Raw genomic sequence first — 18,988 nt, 5'->3', positions numbered from 1 at the left:
TAAACATCTTATTATTTATGATGTGAAAAATAAATCCTGACAACACAATAACTCTGTATCTTACTGGGAGATGTCTGACACTTTATTTCATTACATAGTTCTCTATTAGCATGCTATTAACACCTCAGGTAGGCTACTCTTTATATGATGAAGTGACCATATTCCCAGTGTCCCAGATGTCATTTGCAATGTTTGCTCTTTCAGCCTGGGCTGTAGTCAACATTGAAATAAAATAAATTGGCTTTTTATGTCAATATTTGCCCTCATTCTACCTTGATTTATATGTCTCTCTCTTCTCTACTTTACATCTCTGCAAAGTATACAAGATTCTTTTAATACCCGCAGATTAGCAAATATCCATGAGTCTAAAGGAGAGTACACAGCACACCCAACATGAACCCTCAAATTAAACAACCAGATCAGCAAGTGTCTAAGCCATCCTTCTCATTTACTTACAACAGTCACAATATTATGTAAGCCTACACACGCACACACACACACACACACACACACACACACACACACACACACTCATATATACATCATCCAGATGGAAAGAACTGGTTCCCCACTCACAGGATGCTAACAATCCTCTGATGGGAAAGTACACACAGGCACAGTGTCAAATAGCCTACAAGGCATTAGGATGATGAGAGCACAGTAAATGTTGGAGGAAGTCGGGACGGTATCCTATTCACGTCTCTAACCGTTCTGTATTTTCATAGAAATATTGCCTGTGCACTGCGAACAGGAAATGTGGTCTGAGGGTCTTCAGTGAGTCTGAGCAGGAAGCTCCGAGGCTTCATTCCACAAGTCCCTGCAGCCTGCCGTAATTGGCTTACACATTCCTCCAAGGATTAAAACAAATTATTAAAACATTTGCTTTGGCTCCTTGAATTACACTCAGACAAGTGTCAAAACACACTCAGTTTTCACTGTGTTTCCACACTTTAGGTGAAATAAACAAGTGAAAAGATGATTTGTTTCATCTCTGATTTAACACATTCATGGTTTTATTTGTGTGTAAGTGTCCGCAGTACTCTCCAGATTTAGATTGCATCTTCACTTGCATTCTGTTGCTCTTCTCTTTCTAGTTTTCTCCTCGTCCTTCTTTACTTGTATTTTGAGCCCCATCAATAAGACTAGTTTAAAAAAAACAATTAAACAATGCATCATTTGACATTTTTTGGCTGCTTTATTGTGTGTAAAATAGATAATTTGCTGGCAGAAAAATAGAAGCACTCTTTTGTGTTTTCAAATTGCAGCATTTCTGGAAACAGACTGCAATTAGAAAACAGGACATTGCTTGTGCCAAATGGAATAGCTCAGTATTTTGTGCCAAAGGAAACAGCTTGAAGCTTTGGGTGATGACACTGTCCCGTTATTAAAACGGAAACAGCATAGACTGAGCCTGCAGAGAGACAGAGATGAAATAAGGAGGACCTTGACCATTTGTGATCTTGTATGACTCCCATAGAGTATGTCGGCTTTATCTGCCAGTGTGCGTGTTGAGCTCCTTCGTCTTCCCAGAGCTATTATCTATGAATGAATATGGACTTTTTTATTCGCCGGGTGTGCCACCTGCTGGTGCGTCACGGCCGCTCTGGCCAATCCTGACGCAGTGATTCGTGCGCCCTTGGAGATCCCGCGCTGCTCCTCACATCGCCGGCCAACCTACGGCTCGGTGACGGTAGAAGGCGACCCTCGTTAGCTGTATACCGTTAGCGTTTCAGATGCGACTACATTGGACTGCTGTACTGCTGCTGTGCCAAACATGGACCAGTGACAAGTTTGACTGGATTGCCATTTTCCCATCTACCTGCACTTCTTTTGACCCGCGCACTATTGAATGTTATGAGGTAGGTGAAAATAAGACAAACAACTGAAAGTTTTGGAAATAGTGTCACAGCAAGTATCTGTTTTTTCTACTCGCGGTGATTCACAGCTGCTTCATTTTTGCCATGTTTCTCGCCACACAACGCTGCACTTCGAAGTTGCAGACAAAACAGGAAAATATTAATTACTTGTGCATGTCTCCAAAGCGGATATGTATTGTATTTAGGATATTATTCCAAGCTCATATGAGATGTGTTTTTGTTTTAATTGCAAGTTTGGCAAACAAGTGCTGCCGCTGCTGCTCCCTCGCTGCCCTGCTCAGCATCCCTGCCCAACCTCTCTGCGCTCTGCACTCTTCACATGCATCTCCTCCAAAAAGGCTACGTGGCTCATCAAGTAAATCTGTACAATTAATAAAAAAACATGGAAATATATTTGTTTTCATATCTTGGATCCTCTGAAGTTAATCAAACAGAAGAATTGATATTTGGCTTGATGCGTATTCTCCCTCTTGTGGCACATTTATTAATATGGTGACCAGATACAAAGTATTTGTTACTGCATGGATGTGGACAGAGGAGGACATTAATTGTGGCCTTACATGGCAACTGAAAGGCTTTCATCATTTGGGGTGACTGTTTATTTATGATGCCCATAGATGGCAATGTGAAGGAATGTTCCCTCTCAGTGACCTGGGGGTACTTTGACATTGTGCTGGATAATGAGTAAGAGCAGAGGGAATGGCAGCTGTGCCATAGTGCAAATATTTTCCTTTTAGTCCATGGCTGCAGTTATTCATCACAGAAGCCTGTGTGAGTTTGACAATACAGTAGCCATATCACAAACTATTCCACGATGGCTGTAAACCCCGAAAGTTTAACATTTTAATATGTTGTATATGTCAACACAACCAGAGTGTTTTTATATCATATATCAACAAAGCCATTGTTAGGGAACAGTGCAGTCCACTTCTCAGTCATGGTGAATGCACGCTCTGTTACTAGTCTGTTAAAGGTGGAGCAGGAATGTGTTTAGATGATTATGACTTTCCATTGCCTGCTGTGGGGAGGACATTCAGAAAAAGGGACACATGAAGGAGACTGAGAAAGGTGAACAGCAATAGAGCTCTAATGGCCTGATGTATTGTTTGAGCCTTGATATATGTTTTTGCTGTGCTACTGTCATATTGATCATGGGCTGTGGGGGGAGGATAGTACATTGTGACATTGATATAGATGGAAATGTCTTTGCTTTTATCTTCCGTTGTACCTGTGGTTGAACGTGGGTGCTGCAAATTGTTGGCACAGATGCAGAAGCTTTTGGATTATTAGTCCCAAGGTTGTGAATATGTACAGATGCTGTTGAAAAAGCAATGTACACTGTTGAAAAGTGCAAGATTTGTAAATTATATGTGGAGAATTATTCTGCTATAGTTTACTAGAACTTAAAGTCAAGCTTTTTCCCTACTTTTCAGTTCAATCATTAAAGGAATAGCTGGATTTTTTGGGAAATACTCTCATCGCTTTCTAGAAGATCAACACTCTCTCATGCCTGCACAGTAAACATGAAGCTATATAGCCAGCAGCTGATTAGCTGAACTTAACATCAAGACTGGAAACGAGGAAACGGCTAGCCTGGTTCTGTCTGATGGCCATGCTTTTTTGCCTAAAAGCACCTCCAAAGCTCACTTATTTATTCATGTCCTATTTGATTATTCCTTGTAAAACCCTAAGAGGAAATTCAACAAGCTGGGGTGCTGGTAGTCAGATTTCTTTGCCTTTGGACAGAGCCAGGCTAGCTGCTTGCCCCTGTTTCCAGTCTTAATGCTAAGCTAAGCTAAGCTAACTGGCTGCGGCTTTAGCTTCATATTTTCAGTACAGACATCTTACTCGAGGCAAGAAAAGAATATAAGCACATTTCCCAAAATGTAGACATTTTTGTTTAAAGCAATAATATGAATATGCTACATATCTGACTAATCATTTTCAGTTTCTAATGGGAGTGTGACAGATTCACCCAGACGCTTGTGTATTATCATTTTAAAAAGGCAGGTCGAATTGAAATACAACCAAACAAGCGTACATTTGCAAAAGATGCGATCAAGTGCGCACACACACACACACACACACACACACACACGCACACGCACACGCACACGCACGCACACGCACACACACACACACACACACACACACACACACAACCTCACAAACGCTTTACCTTCATGCCAAATTTCAGCCCTTGAATGAAAACTTTGGCCGCCACACGGTGCAGAACATTTTGTGGACCCAACTACAGACCAACTAAGCTCTAGAGCTGCTGGTTGCAGCTAAAACACAAGAATATGCTATAAACATGTACGAGTAGGTGACATAAATAGATTCAGCCACGTATGATCCAGACAAAAGCATCAAACAGTTAACCCTCGGGCCGCAGCGAGCCCTGATTGGCACCACCAGGATACTTTTAGAGCAGGCAACAGGAGACAGTGATGTGTATTTTACAGGAGTCAGCTGGCCAAACAGACAGGCTAACTCCCCCATTGGGTTTCATTAGAGCTTGTCTTGATGTTAAAGCCTGTTTAATCCACTTTCACAGCCATGCAGACCACAACACAGCAGAGCACAGCATCTATCTTTAGATAGCAAATTGGCGGTAACTATTCCATCCCAGTTCAATCATTAAAATAATAACACAAATTCCACGTAGATAGCCTTAAAATATCTCAGTCGAAGTGTTTTCCGGTGCAAACTTCGTGCTGATGATAAAATGGATTTCAGCAACAGATAGAAAGCTGTCAATCAGTGTCTGTGTTTCCACAGCTTTGGACTCCTTCCTTGTTTCTGCGGTAAGTAGTGAAGCTGTCTGAGGGTGCGATTACAGTAAAGCCTTATGGGGCGAGTGCTTGGCCTCTTTGTTTTTGTCTCCACTCTCTGGGCAGCTCCTGCTGCTGTTTCACGTTTGCAGCACCTGTTTAGCTTCAGAGACACAATGCTGGGAAGTGACTTGCTGTATCTCAATTCAGATCCTTCCGTTAGTACACTTCCGGGGGTAGTACACTGTGTACTTACTTGCATAGTGTGAGAAATTTGAAATGGTAGTCACTGTTGTTTCAAAGCAAACCCGGCTGTTGTACTGGAAATGACGATTGCAACATTTGACCGCTTCTTCTTCTTCTCCTTCTAATTGTAACGGGACAGAGCATTAAAGGGAACATGACCGCAATTGTCGCCCGCCAAAATATCTGCCGGCTTGTTTATTCACTTGACAATTCACTGGAGCGACCGCTGCTGCTTCCTCAGCTGCCATTTTCACAAATGTAGTGCCCTCATCTTGTCAGGCCGTGGTTTAGGTGTGTGTGGCGCGACAAGGAGAGACGACTGTTTGTGCAAAACAACAATGGCAGCTCATAAAAAGGTCAGCGTAGATGATGAAATAGGATCAGCTACACAAGAACTCCAGAGTATTTCTTCATTGAAAGAAGAGCAAAGAACAACACTAAAGGCTTTTCTTCACAAACATTTGTTTCATTCTTCTCCCTACTGGCTTTAGCAAGATTTTGATTGACAGATGGTTCATCCACTCACCACCTATTTCTTTAAAGATCCTGCACTTTTCCAAACAGTTTCCAATGACATGTGTACACCAACCAACCGGCGCTTCAGGTGACAGGAACTGACTTCAGTGGCTGAATAAGCAGCTGGACGTTTTAAACAAGACTATATTTATATGGCCATTAATTTAGATATAATACATAATTTCATCAGAATTACATTGGCACCTAATACAAATAACATGTCATTGACTTAACTTGAATTTTTTGACGTCTCATGGTTATATTACTAGCAATCCTGGTGCCCTGCTGGTGCAATTGAGGCTTTTATAGCTAACATAACGTGTGTTAAAGTGACACTCATCACTCACTGACCTTTACGAGTTGTCATAAGCTTAGCTGGAGCTGCCCCTCATTGGTGGCAATAAGGTGCTCACTTCAAGGCTGTTAACAACTGCTGCTCCATGTTTACCTGAGGATATTATGTATGTTCAGCACACAGCAATCTGCACAAACACAAATCAAGATAATGCAAGTGAGATGCAGTTCAAAGGTCAGGTATTGGGCAGGAAAGGAAGGGTGATTTACAGAGGCCAAGTGGAGGTAAGAGATGTTGGTTACATAGGTTCATGCGGGTCTTTTAGGTATATAAACTCTCCGGTTGGTGCACATGTGAATCTGTCAGCTGTAACGGTAAATATTGCCCTAAGAAACAGCCCGCATGCTGCCTTCCGCACCAGTATTTCCATACAGTTTGGTACGCTCCACTGCACCAGCAATCTTTATTCTGAGTTTTTCCCTTTGAATCTTTTGACATTTTATTTCTTCTGTCCTAATTTTATTTCATTCTTTGTCTTTCACCCACTCTCTCTGTCTTACTCCCTCTGTCATGTTTCACTGCCTTTCTCTCTCAAACTGTCTCACTCTCTTTACTTCTGCTCTCTTGACAAATTAAACCTCACTTGAGGGAATTCAGATTCATGTCTAATATATAACTGCTCTTTTCTGTCTGCTGTCTGTCCGTGCTTCGCCAATAAATCGATAACAGATTGCACTTCCATCACTTTTTAGTGGAGGTCCAGGGGGATGGATTCCAGGTAAAAGAGAGCTGAACTGTAAACATAAAAAGTGAGCAAAAGAGACAGGGAACAAGACAACAGAGAATGATAGAGCGCTAGTGAAATATGTATACTGTGAGTCAAAATCTATTAGCAGAGAGTGAATCTGCACCAGCCCGAGCAATGCCTGGTGTAGCATGCAGAAAGGGAGACGTCGTGATTATGATGGATGTTTGACTTGGCCTGGACCAGCCTCTAACTCTCAATATTTAGCCGTATATTTCTTTGTTCGTCGATGGCTTGTTTATTATTCTGAGTTAATGTAGTTCCACACAGTATTGATTACGTTAAAGATTGCTAACATACACTACGTTCTTTTTCTCACTGCGGCAAACTAATCTATCAAAAACTCTCCACAGTGGCTCGGGAACATTGAAGCTCATGTAAAACTAACAAGTTTCTCTTCATAAACATTTTGAGGTAACTTGAGATGAATGTTTAATCCTCTTAATAAACTCTGTGGGTTTTTTTTTGCAAGATTAAAGCGTTAATAAGATAGCAATTACCCTTTGTTGACACTGTTTTATTGGTTTCATGGTAAACTGCTTCTGTGGATGAAGGGACACTGAAAGTAGGAAAGAAGAAAGAAAAGAACAAATAAAAAATACTTTAGCCACCAGGGGAAAAAAACGGATACAACAAAACAAAATTCAAAGACATCTTTCAAAGTATTTAAAAAATGATCAAGGTTGAAAAACTCCATGATGCCACGATGCATCTTTTTCCTTTCAAAACAAGCGTTGCCTTGATAAAATAGTTTTCTTTGAATGTTCTGGTTCTCCCCCACATTTCTGAACTCTCCAAAGAACACATCTGCCTTCTACATCCTCGTAACAATGCAGCATTCCTTGTTTTCATTTTACATTTCAACAAAATGACATGTTGTCTGGAGCAAAGCCATTTATGTACGATTGGAAAAATGCTCACAACGTGTAGTTTCTGACACGCACAAGGAGGCCGTTTGAGCATTAAAGCGTCAACGCGATTTCGACGATGCAATTTGCAGTTATGGGTGTTGTTATGTCTGTCAGCGGGATATTTGATTGGCTTTTTCAAACTGAAGGAATTGTAAGAATACTACATACTGTGACATGTGGTGCTCTGAATAATAGCATGTTGGGGACGAGTGGAGAGAACGCTGTCACACCTTCTAGGTCGATGAAATTAATATGTATGTCTTTAAAACCTTTCATAATTCATGATGAGGAATCCCTGACAGATGTTGGTGTAGTTCAAGCAAACATCTGTTGTTGGTTCAGTAACTCAGGGCTTCTTTTACTCTTGGATGCTAGTTCAAGTCGAGTCAAAATAACCTTGAAAATGTAAGAAACCTCAGGAAGAACAGAGCATGGAGTACCTCTCAAATGAGCATACAGTCTGATTACATATAATTTAATATGCTCAGGCTCATATTTTTCTGGGATGAATGAGGATACCTTTTTTATTATAGGTGTGAGATGATTGCTGATAATACATATTTTAATAATGCCACAACAAGCAGCTCCTAATTTCAAACTAAATTGAAATAGTTTGAAGTGTAATCACGGCAACATACAGTTAGATTAGATGCTGCTCTGCAATTAGGTTTCTGTCAAAATGAATATATCAGAATTTAAAAGGAAGTTATTTTCAAGGACTCTGATGTGAAACATTTGGTGCATTACAACTCGAGAAAGAAGTGCCTGTTGGACTTGTTTTCTGCAGTTGTTTGTTTCTGTCTGACACCTTCTGGCTTTTGTACTGCTCATCAAGCACCTATCAAGTGAGTCCAATTGTGCGTCAAGCACTCGGCTTTAACACGCGTTCTGACTCAATCACATTTTTTGGCTTTGTAATGTTCCATCTTCAAATCATGTCGGAGGTTGGAGCGAGGTGGATAACTTTCTATTTTAAATGATTTATATTTGCTCTTATTATGCCTTCATTTCACACATTTTTTTCCCACTGGAGGAAAGTTGGCCCTGTCATGACGAGTAGATGAACCAGATCAGATAATCTTTTTCCATTTAGGGTTTGGAAAAGTGACAGACATGTAGACGGTACAACTGGTGTAGTTGCACATAGATGTGGCCCTTGGACATACAGTATTTAGAACAATGTTTAAGAACTTAAATTTCTTCAGTCTCTTGCTTTTTGTGGATCATCACTCAGTGTAATCTACATTCAGCAATGTGTCTGCACTGCTGTTGTTTTGACATCATCTCTGTTAATAGGCCTCCGTAATTCAGAGTGAAGTATATGCCCCTCGTTTATGTAACACCTGTCACACAGTTAAAACAGTGTGAAGGATGTTTTTTACAAATCAGAACTAATCACAAACTACTTGTGGAGCAGCGTATGGCACATTGTATGTGCCGAGGGGATCATAGCTCTGTGTTTTGATAAAGAGCACTGCGTCGGGCTCATAGGATGCAGTAAAAAAGGTGAGCGAGTTCTTTTTCGAGGGGATTTGGAGATGGTGATTGGCTACTGTGCCAACCTGTTAGATCTAATATCTCTGCTGAGTCGCTGCCGACTTCGTTTTTGATACGATTTGGGCAGAGCTGCTGTGCAAACCAGCAGCGTTTCTATAAGCTTACGATACAGTGTGTGCTGTGGTTTGAACTCTGGCCCCTGTGTTAAGCTTAGTGTCTGACGTGTTGTGCTACTGAGACAATGTTTGATTTGTTAAGTTGTTGTTTGGATTGTGTGAAAGTCATATTAAAGGGTATTCTAACCTTTTCGGTAAACACAGCGTGTGCATTTGGGTGCATGTAGGTGTTTGCATACTTGTACAGATGTCTCGAGGTGGGGGACCGATTCAAAATGTTGTTCAAACCACATTTCTAAAATATTAGCACTTCTTATGAGACCCTTTAAGAAAAGATGTCTGTGCTTTATTTCCCCTGAATAATACTATTAAGAATTTGAACAGATGTGTCATGCTTTGCGGGTCAAATATTGATTTTTCTCTTCAATTCTACAGTCATGGAGCTTTATCGTTAATGAATTGTTTACACAGCTGGTTTTCATTATTCCATTTCACCTGATTCATGCGTCTTATCCAAGTTTGTTTGTTCTACCTGCATTCGAAGGTTTCCTTCTGTTGTGACTTTATGCCTGTGTCATGCCCGACTTCCGATCAAATGTCAAAGTTAGACTGACACATTCAAAGTAAAGTCAAATGAACAACTCTACTTGAAAGTTTCCCAGTTTTTGCCTTACAGCAGGTGTAGGAGTGACAATTTACCGCATTCTTTAAGGAAGTTCAAACCAGCACCTGTCTTTAAGTTTTCCTCCTTCCTTAGTTTGATTGACATTTGAAAAAGAGACAGGAGTTGTACCACTTGTAGCAGGCGAGGGCAGGATGTAATGGGAGCCCTCTGGCTAAAATGTGTAGAGGAAAAATAATCCAAGCCAACAAGACTTGCAGCCCCCAGGCCAGAGAATCAAATCCTCAGCTGACATTTACATGAGTCTAAAGCAACAAAAAATATTTTTTCTCCAATTTGATCTTGTCCGTGTGTGTTTGAAGAAGTATTTGGTTCAATACTTTATTGTCAGTATTTTACTGCACAGCGCTCTCTCCTGTTGGACAGGTTGAAAGCTAAGACAGAATCAGAAGACGGCCACAGATGTACAATGTTCCTTTGGGGAAGTGTTTCATAAAAGTAACAAGCAGACAACAGCCTGATTATAAAGCAGTGGGGAAACCTTCTTAGTCCATGAACCAAACTCAACGTTTCGACTTTACCCTTCCTCTACGATTAGCTCCTCACTCTTTTTATCTGCAGGCCTATATATTAACGAACACTACTGTTACAGTGATAGAAAACACCCTTTTCAAGAGAGTGTGTGAAGCCCCCAAAACTTAAATGAAGGGAATGAAAATTTAGGCTCTAACATCAGCGTGAGCAACGATTTTCATTTCGTCTCTTGAGTCTAAATTCCCTGTATTGATCAGGGAATGCCGGCTTTTCCCTCCTCAGTGTTTTGTTGATGGACCGGTGTAAACCTTGAACACCTCCCAGAGATTACTTCCACTTAGCAAAGTGATAATAATCTCGAAGCTCATCACAGGAATGTGTGTAACTTGGCATGGCATGAAAGCTTTGTGGGAGAAGGGCAGTGACATGAATCACTGGAGTAGGTTTTAGGATCGGTCATCTGTATTATGTTGTGTTCATCCTTATCAGCTGTGCAAGCCCTCTAGCAATAACAGGCACAAACCTTATCAAACAGCTTTGTGAAAGAAAAGGAAATTTCTTTTTTTTTGTAGCCTTCAATCCAATTTCAGTCTGAACAGATTCTGAGGTTTTACAGGAATGGGGAAGATTTGGTAGAGGGGTAGATAGCCAGAGTACATTAACTTTAGTGGTGTCTTTGGGAGGAAAAGCAGGCCAGAAGCGAGAGAGGATGGATGGAATCGCCTGGCATGTCTCCATACAAAGGTTTCTGGCAGTGTGTGTTGGTAGAAAAAAAAGGAAACTGTTTATTGGCTCCGTACCCTCTGTGTTTCTTTGAAATGTAATCATAACCCAAGCTGGGCATATTTATTGCATATACAGGCAAAACACTGGAGTTGCGGGAGCTTATTATTTATCAATATTTATTCAGCTAAATATATGGTATAAACATGAAAATACAATGGTTAAATCAGCTTGATTTATAAAGTCTTGATTCCTGGCAGAGAGCTCAGTTTAAATCTCGTCAAATCAAAGTGGCAAACAAGGACTTATTCTCCAGCAGTAGCAGAGCTGGCAGAAGTACAAAGCAAGACGCCATTTTAGTTTCTGTTTGGGTATTTAGCTGCTTCAAACGAACCTGCACACACCGATGAGGATGACGTAGCCGAGATATTTAGCACCTAACACAAAATACAGCTGAGGCTAATGGAAAATTTATTAATTTTTTACAGCTATTTGATCTTAAAAAAAGGTATGATAATTTTACATGTTGACCTTATTAGGATGGTGGCGAAAGGCAGGGGATCACAAATCAGATACCCGATGTCCGCTGCCAAATTGAATGACAATCCATCTTGTAGTTGTTGAGACATTTCACCTCCTGGGGCTCTTCAGGAAGATGAAAGGGAACAAAATCAGTAGGATTTTTTCATCTAGGGCCCGAGAAAAAATCTGTACAAAATGACAGTAGTAGATCAAAGTAGTAGAGCGCTGACCGACAGACCGACATTCGTAGAGCCATGGCGTTAGCTGTTAGCCGTTAGCCGTTAGCCGTTAGCCGTTAGCCGTTAGCGTGGCTAAAACATCCGACTTTGGTGCTACCCGGTTGTAGTTTTAAAAAGAAATACTGGGGCAGACAGCATTGCACACTTGTACATTTATTTATTAATTATATTTAGTTGTAATCTTGCACAAGAGGAAGAGATGTATTGTAACACATTTACTAGCTCATTCCTGTCTGCACTCCTGAGGAACTATCTGTGGCTCCTGAGATGAAAGCAACAAGTTTCTTTTTGTTTCATTTTGCTACAAACAAACTTATGCCATTATTACAATTCAACAGATGCTGTAATTACATAATAGTTCTGCACAGAGTGGCTTTAAATAATTTAAACCTCCAACATGGCACTGTGATCTAGCAGGTACTGTAAATGCTGGGGTTGTGATTACAGAAAGCTTTGAGCTGGTTGGATAAATTGCCGCAGCTCTTCTCAACTCACACGATTGTGTTCGTAACAATGTTTCATTAAAAAGTCTACATGTTGTCGATGACCCTGATTAAACTCCTGAAGTTTTCTCTCAGGCTGTGCCACCTCTTTGCTCCTTCCTCTTTGCTGGTCATGTTTATTTAACCACTGGTTTTTTTTAAATCCAGATTAGTCTCCATAAAGCTCTTTAAATTAATCTCATTAAATCTCCTTTTCAACAGAGACATGGTGGGGCAGTTTTTTCTTAAGCTCCTATCATTACATCAGTCACATCCTGCTTAATCCTGAACTGCTGAGAACCACCAGGGGAGCGGTGTAACCCTGTGACCTCTTTGCTGCCTCTCTATTTATTATTTGTATGTTAGATATCAGGATCCGAGGCTATATAATGAATTAACAATGATCAACAGTGCTTTGGAGAGCAAGTTAAACAGTCTGAGTCATTTCCCTGTTTTGGTAATGACCCCTTTTATTGTATCTCAGCTTTGGCAGCAAGTTTGAGTACAGCACTTTGCTCTCCATATATCATAATCAGGATGTGGCAGAAGTTATTTACATTGCTCACAATCCAGTGTTTGGGCTCCTTCTTAATTCCATGGTTAGTTTCCAAACACTATCTTTTACTAATGTGAAGAACGTTAATCATATAACTGCCAGATGTGTTTAATAACTAGTGGCTCGGTAGAGTTGTGATGGAGACCGCTTGGCCGTCGTATGAAATGCTTTGTCACTGAACAGTAACATTAACAAGGCAGGAATGCTGATGAGGACTCGAGACTCCAGACAGTCGAAATAAATCCCCCACTCGTATGTTTTGACTCTTTCCAGTGTTTGCAGCGTCAGGTGTCCCTGCTGAATATGTCAAAGAGCTGCTGAAGGGTGAAATGAGAAATCTGTCCAAATTCTAATCCGGGTATTTAATTAATCGGAACAAATTGTCTGTGCAGATGTTTCAGATGCATCTGTGCACTGGATAATTCTTTAAATACAGTATGCCGTGCATCACTGCAGCTTTGACAGGATACGCAGATTTAAGCATTTGAATACTTTAATGCTTCCTGTAGAAGCATTTCTATGGTAACTTATTGTTTTTGTATTGTTTTCATCACTTGTCACTTTCTAGGATAACAAAGTGACTGAACTGAACTGAACTCTGTCCAGCAGGCTCTCTACTTGTGTGTCTGACCCTTCTCTCAACACGCGGATAATAATACAGGTGCTGCAGCTTCCTAATTTATTGAATTCAACTTTCTCTGGGTGTATGAGAGACTGGGAGCTCGAATAAGAATTCACTTGTCTCTGTGGAATGCTTCAAAGAGCCATGAAAGAAATGAAATGACAATTTGCGTTGCAGATGCATCCGAGGCAGACTTGTCTTTCCCTTTGGAGTCCGTCTCTTTTCTTTGTTTTACAGCACAAATTCAAAAGCATCACTAATGCAAAAAATCATAGACATTTTCAGCTTAGTTATGTAAGTTTGTTATCATTGCTTCTCCACCATTTGAGCAGGAAGAGTTTAATACCTCAAAAAGAATAATTACCATGTTTGTATCAGTGTAAGGATGTTGTTTTCCTTTTGTTGTAACAAATGATAAAATTGTCGAGTATCGGGCAAGTATGAAAATACGTTTTAATAATGCTGCATTGTTATTGAGTCAGTGTCGAAAGGGTGTCCCTATTAGGAGATTTCTTCTGGGTGTTTTTAAATCCCTCACCGCAGGGGCATGAAATAAGAAATCCCTCATCTTTGCTGCTGGGACATTTTTATTCCAGAGTTTTTAAATTCAGTCCTTACTGACAGCATTTACTCTTTTTCATAGATATTCTATAACAATGTATGCACACTGATTAGCTTTTGCCCGCCCCCACACAAAAATCCTCACTGCCATTATTGGAGCCTTGTCATTGTGATTGTATGGCCGTGGTCAAGTTCAATGCAACCATCAGTCAGTGGAAGTGACAGGACGGGGCCCAACCTAACACAGGGCTTGTCTACGCAGCGAGGTCATTCGATCTTTGCCCGGGCCTCATCCATCAGAATGACGTATGCAGATGTCTCGCCGTACATACATAAGACCTCTAGACCTCCGTGGCTCCATGTTTAACCTGCTCATAAGTCCTCCTGTCTGATTAAGACCATCCGTTTCAAACTTCAGGTCTCTGGAGTTTGAAAGACTGTAGCATCTGTTGATGTGTCTTGGTCATGTGATGCACTGGAGATAAATAAGCTCCCTACATTTTATATCACCTGAAACATGAATTTGGCTTAATTGGGTAATTCACACTCGCTATCCCTTCGGGTCGTGACAAAGATGGAGATGGAAAGGTGGAATAGGAAAAGATAGAAGGCATGATATAACATTTGTGAACTTGAACAACACTCTTCCTAAAATAGAAAGTAGAGAAGCAAGACTCTAATCTGTGATGCTCGGCTGAATTTACATCCTTGAGGTTATCCGTGGACACAGGAGATTAAGAGGTTTCTAGACTTGCATGTGCAAACCTGAAAAGAGCTTTCGTATTATAGCCGTGCCACAAGTTCTGAACCAGAGGAAATAGTCTTAAGTGTTCGACGGAAACTGTCCCAAAACACTTCATGGGTAAAACCATTGGTGTGTCTCCTAATGGAATAGGCATGTACTACACATTCTGCAATTCTGCTGTTTTCTCTGCATTAATTAAACTTTTTCAACATGGACTATCAATTTTTGATGATGTCTGCTACAGCATCAAGCGCCCTGCTTTTAAAGAGAAATGTTACAGTTATACTTTTTCTTGTACCTCTGAACATATGGCGAGGCTAAGATGTAGTGAGGACTCAAATGACTGGCCTGAATGAAAAGAAAATGGAAAATTAATTTAGAAGAAAAAAACCCCAGGCTGTACAAGCAATATATCACATTTATAATGAATGATTATGAATTTCAACGTTTTTGGGTTTTAGATTTCTTAAGAAATATTTTCCCCCCAAAAATGTGTGGATCTGAACAGCACATTCTTTAAAAAAAAAATGTATCCTGTGGTTTTACAAACCAGAGCTTCTTTTAACTTCCTCGACGTGGGGATGGGAATATTTTCTAGCTGAAGAATATGTCATGGTTGGCTTTGGATGTGTGTAAATCCATTTTCCTCCATCGCCGGCTCACTATTTGCTTACACTGGGCATAATGAATCATTAATTCAGCGCTGTCACTTGCAGCCCACAGTCCCTCTCAGCAGAATTAACTCTTGATCCAGCAGAGCGGAGAAGGAACAAAGAAGTGAAGGAGCATGAGCCTCTCTATATTTGTTTCACTCCAAACAGCAAACTATGGATCCGTTTACGTGTCGACAGGATGGGTGTTTTCTAATAAGGCTGTTATGCTGTACTTTCTGATGCGTGTTGTTTTTGATTGTGTTTTGCATTTTGATCATTTCATTGTGGCTCATTATTCCCCGGCCTCCTGTTCATCTGTACTGCAGGTATTTTCAGCACTTTGAACAACACATGATTTTCTGTTCCACAGTGGGTGATCGAGCTTTGCTGTCGGTGCTACATCATTATTTCCCCTCCTTTTAAATAAAGTACCCTTTCAAACCATTAATATGCTATGTGTTACAGAAACGTGGTTCTGCAGTTGCCAGGGGAAATATGTTTGGTAAAACATTGTTTAGTAGCTTTAAAGAAGCCATATAATATCCTGTATTTATACAGCTGTAACACCTGAACAGTGTTGCTATTTAGAGTGCATGGAAATTAGTTAGCGAGGAAACAGGGAAGTGTTAACAGCTAGCTCGTAGTAATAGAAGAGTAGTTGAAGTGTCCAGCTCCTGCCCCCCTAACTACTAAAAATATAGCAATATGCAAACTTCACCACCAACATAAACACAGGTTATTCGAACAATATTGGCCTTTACTGTGTATAATCAAGTATTAAATAACATCTAGGTAAAAAGTAACACATGTTGATGATGATGGGTTGTATCTATAAAGGGGTAGTTCACCTAAAAGGTTGGGAAACACTATTAAAGAAGGTGCATTTTAGTCCAGTAGACGAGACACCACCACGTAAGTGAAAGTATCTCTCTCGCATGCTGATTTTAATTAGTCTGGATCGCTATTCCAAAATATCTCATTAATACCCAGTTGAAATCAGTGTGTAGTCATTGTGTGGACATGCACCTCAACATCATTATCTCTTCTCTTGATAATAAATTGTGCCCCATGGATAAGGTCGTTGGCCTCCCACCGGACAACGAGAAAGCTTCAAAATGAAATTAATCATCAACTAAAAGATATACTTTGTAATTTAGTTAAAGTCCCAAAAGAAAACTGCTGGTGTTTTTCTACTCATCTGTGAGCTCCTTTAAAGTTAACGTTGCTTGTGTTGTGGCAACATGTTTTTGAAACAGAGAAATTGTGCAATTTCCGAAGATGACTGCAGGTTGTTTGCTTTACTAAAAGCGTATTCCTCTTGGTTTTATTTTCACCAGCTGCAGGGCTCAGTTTCTAAATCCTTTTCTCTTCTTGTTTCTGTTTTCCCTTCTGTGGTCCTGAGGAGAATTCTTTTCTAATACGACTGGTTGACTGCTGCTGCATGTCTCTCTCTTTGTTACCTCCTGTGGCAGAGGCTCAGCTGTTCTGTCCACCCCCCACCCCCCAGTCACAAAGGCATAGAGACACAGCCGGTCTAATTGGTAATAACCCTTCAGCTGTCATGACGGTGGTTCACCGCACCTTATGGTGTTTTATCACTGGTGTGAGAATGCACACGGTGCCGTCTTGTGCTGGACATTTATTTTAGTTTTACTTAGATGCTGTGTGTGTTTTGCAGTTTAACATGTCTTTCTTTGTGGCTCTTATTTTGTAACGGCACAATTATTAGCTTAAGAAATGTGCTTTCTCTTTACAAATTCTGGACGGATACAGCTCAGATCTCGTCTCCATCATGGCTCAAGATCCTGGCTCTGCTCCTTACTGTTTATGACTTGCTGTTTGTGCAGCATTAAAAGGTCAAACTGCACAAATAACTTGTGAAAAGGCAAACAAATGGACAAAGATGTTGTTCCCATGAAGTTTTCACATCACTAGTAAACAATTTGATTCTCTCTGAAGCAATTCCTTGAAAACACAAACACTTTTTTTCAGCATTATGTATGTTGAATTATGGTCACAACTAATTAAAAGTCACCCAGTGAGCCTCGCTCATGTGTGAGAAACTACTTTATCTTCGTCTGTATGTTTGTTTGTGGAAGACATACAGTGTGCTCTGATTTAAGAAACCAAGGGAGATAGATTTCATAATAACTTTGTTCTCCTGATGTCGTTAGTGCGACCTTTTGCCTACATTTTTCGCTTCTTTTTCTGGACTACAGAGTCCACAGGAAGTATTTCATGACTATTAGTGGTCTCTGGAAGATGAAGGTTAGAAATAGCTTTTGCCTGACGGAAGACCATCTTTATTTGAAAACCAAGATTATTCTTTTGTTTGTACTGGCGCTGAGACAATGCAGTTAAATTCCTTTGTGCTTAAATAATTGTTCTTGCTCCTTTTGGGACATTGTACTACGAGCTTCTTTATTTTCTCTTTCTCTCGTGTCGCACCCGAGCTAAACGAAATTGGAATGGAGTGCAGTGTTGGGGAGTCGGTGTTCTCCCATTTCTGATGACCGATGGCAGGAGAGAGATGAAACGCCTAATGTAAAAAGCCATGCATATGCTTCTTTTCCTCCCTCCCCACGTAAGCTGCAGTGCATCTTTTCACAGTCATGAAAGAATGCAGGGGGGGGGGGGGGGGTGGTCTGCCAGTCCTGGTCATATACACCGCACACAGATGCACACACGCACACACACACACGTATCCCACCTCCTCCTCTTCCTCTTCCTCTTCCATCCTCCTTCTTTATCCCACTTTTCTTTCCACCTTGTTTCCAAGGTACAATACACTTAATGGGGACAACAACCCACGCAGTTTTGGCTGAGTGAACACACTAAGAGCTTTGAGCTTTTGGGATTCTGAATGTTTTTATGCCACTTTGTGGTGTTTGTGGTAATGAAACCCCAGATGATACCTAAATGGGCTGAGGAAATTCCCTCTGTGCACGAAGGATACACATCATTTGTCAAGCAAGCTGCCTTCCATTATCAATCAAACACAATGCTAACCATTAACATGAGCTTCAATGAAAAGCGTATTTGTACACCAGCTGGATATCACACGAGAGCAGCTCATAAACAGGAATTAAGTTGTGCTTTGGTCATCTTGCTACCAGACACAGAGCTGGTGCACTGGATTTCCCCCCCCCCCCCCCTTTTTTTTTCATGATTTCTCCGGATTGCATCTGCTTCTTTTGTTTGTGCCGCTCAGTTTTTGGTCCTAATTGTCCTAATAGTTGCATTTATTCCCCCCCCCCGGTGTCGGTCGCACCTACGTGCCTCACTTCTCCTCTTGTGCTGTCGGCTCACATCCAGAGTAGCTTGAATTGAGTTTTTGGACAGACGGCCCCGCTCTCAAACGCTTCACGAGAGATAAAAGACATTTTGCAATACAACATCAAAGGGCCCCCGCACCCTCACCCCTTTCCACTTCCACATTCACCAAAACATGATGAGATCAAATGAACATCTAAGGTCAGTGTAGCTCCGAAGGGTTAATGATGTGGAGACCGCGCTCGGATTCTTAATTCACGCTCTGGGCAGATAACTTCCCTCAGACCATTCAAGTCTCATCCTTCCACAGATGCATTTTGTGAACAACCTGTTCACCTAAAGCACTTTATGTGACTACATTTGAATGTAATTTGATGTGGGTTTCCTTAGATCTGTCATTATCTGACACCGTCTACTTC

At 40.8% G+C, this 18,988-nt stretch overlaps 1 protein-coding gene across 2 annotated transcripts in view; it reads left to right on the top strand.

Annotated features, from left to right (window-relative positions):
• Nucleotides 1–1,448: 1,448 nt before the first annotated feature.
• chrm3a (cholinergic receptor, muscarinic 3a) overlaps nucleotides 1,449–18,988 on the top strand; it is a 69,670-nt gene continuing 52,130 nt past the window's right edge. The window contains exon 1 of one of the 2 annotated variants that reach the window (XM_029450544.1): nucleotides 1,449–1,859. The gene's annotated coding sequence lies outside the window, so the exon portion shown is untranslated. Of the gene's footprint in view, nucleotides 1,860–2,171; nucleotides 2,233–18,988 lie in introns of those variants that run through there. The other variant, XM_029450545.1, reaches the window with a different exon arrangement.

The sequence above is a fragment of the Cottoperca gobio genome, chromosome 15, assembly GCF_900634415.1.
Source record: "Cottoperca gobio chromosome 15, fCotGob3.1, whole genome shotgun sequence".
Lineage (NCBI taxonomy): Eukaryota > Metazoa > Chordata > Actinopteri > Perciformes > Bovichtidae > Cottoperca > Cottoperca gobio.
Note: the sequence above shows the minus strand (reverse complement) of the source record. Positions and strands in the feature narration are given on the sequence as shown.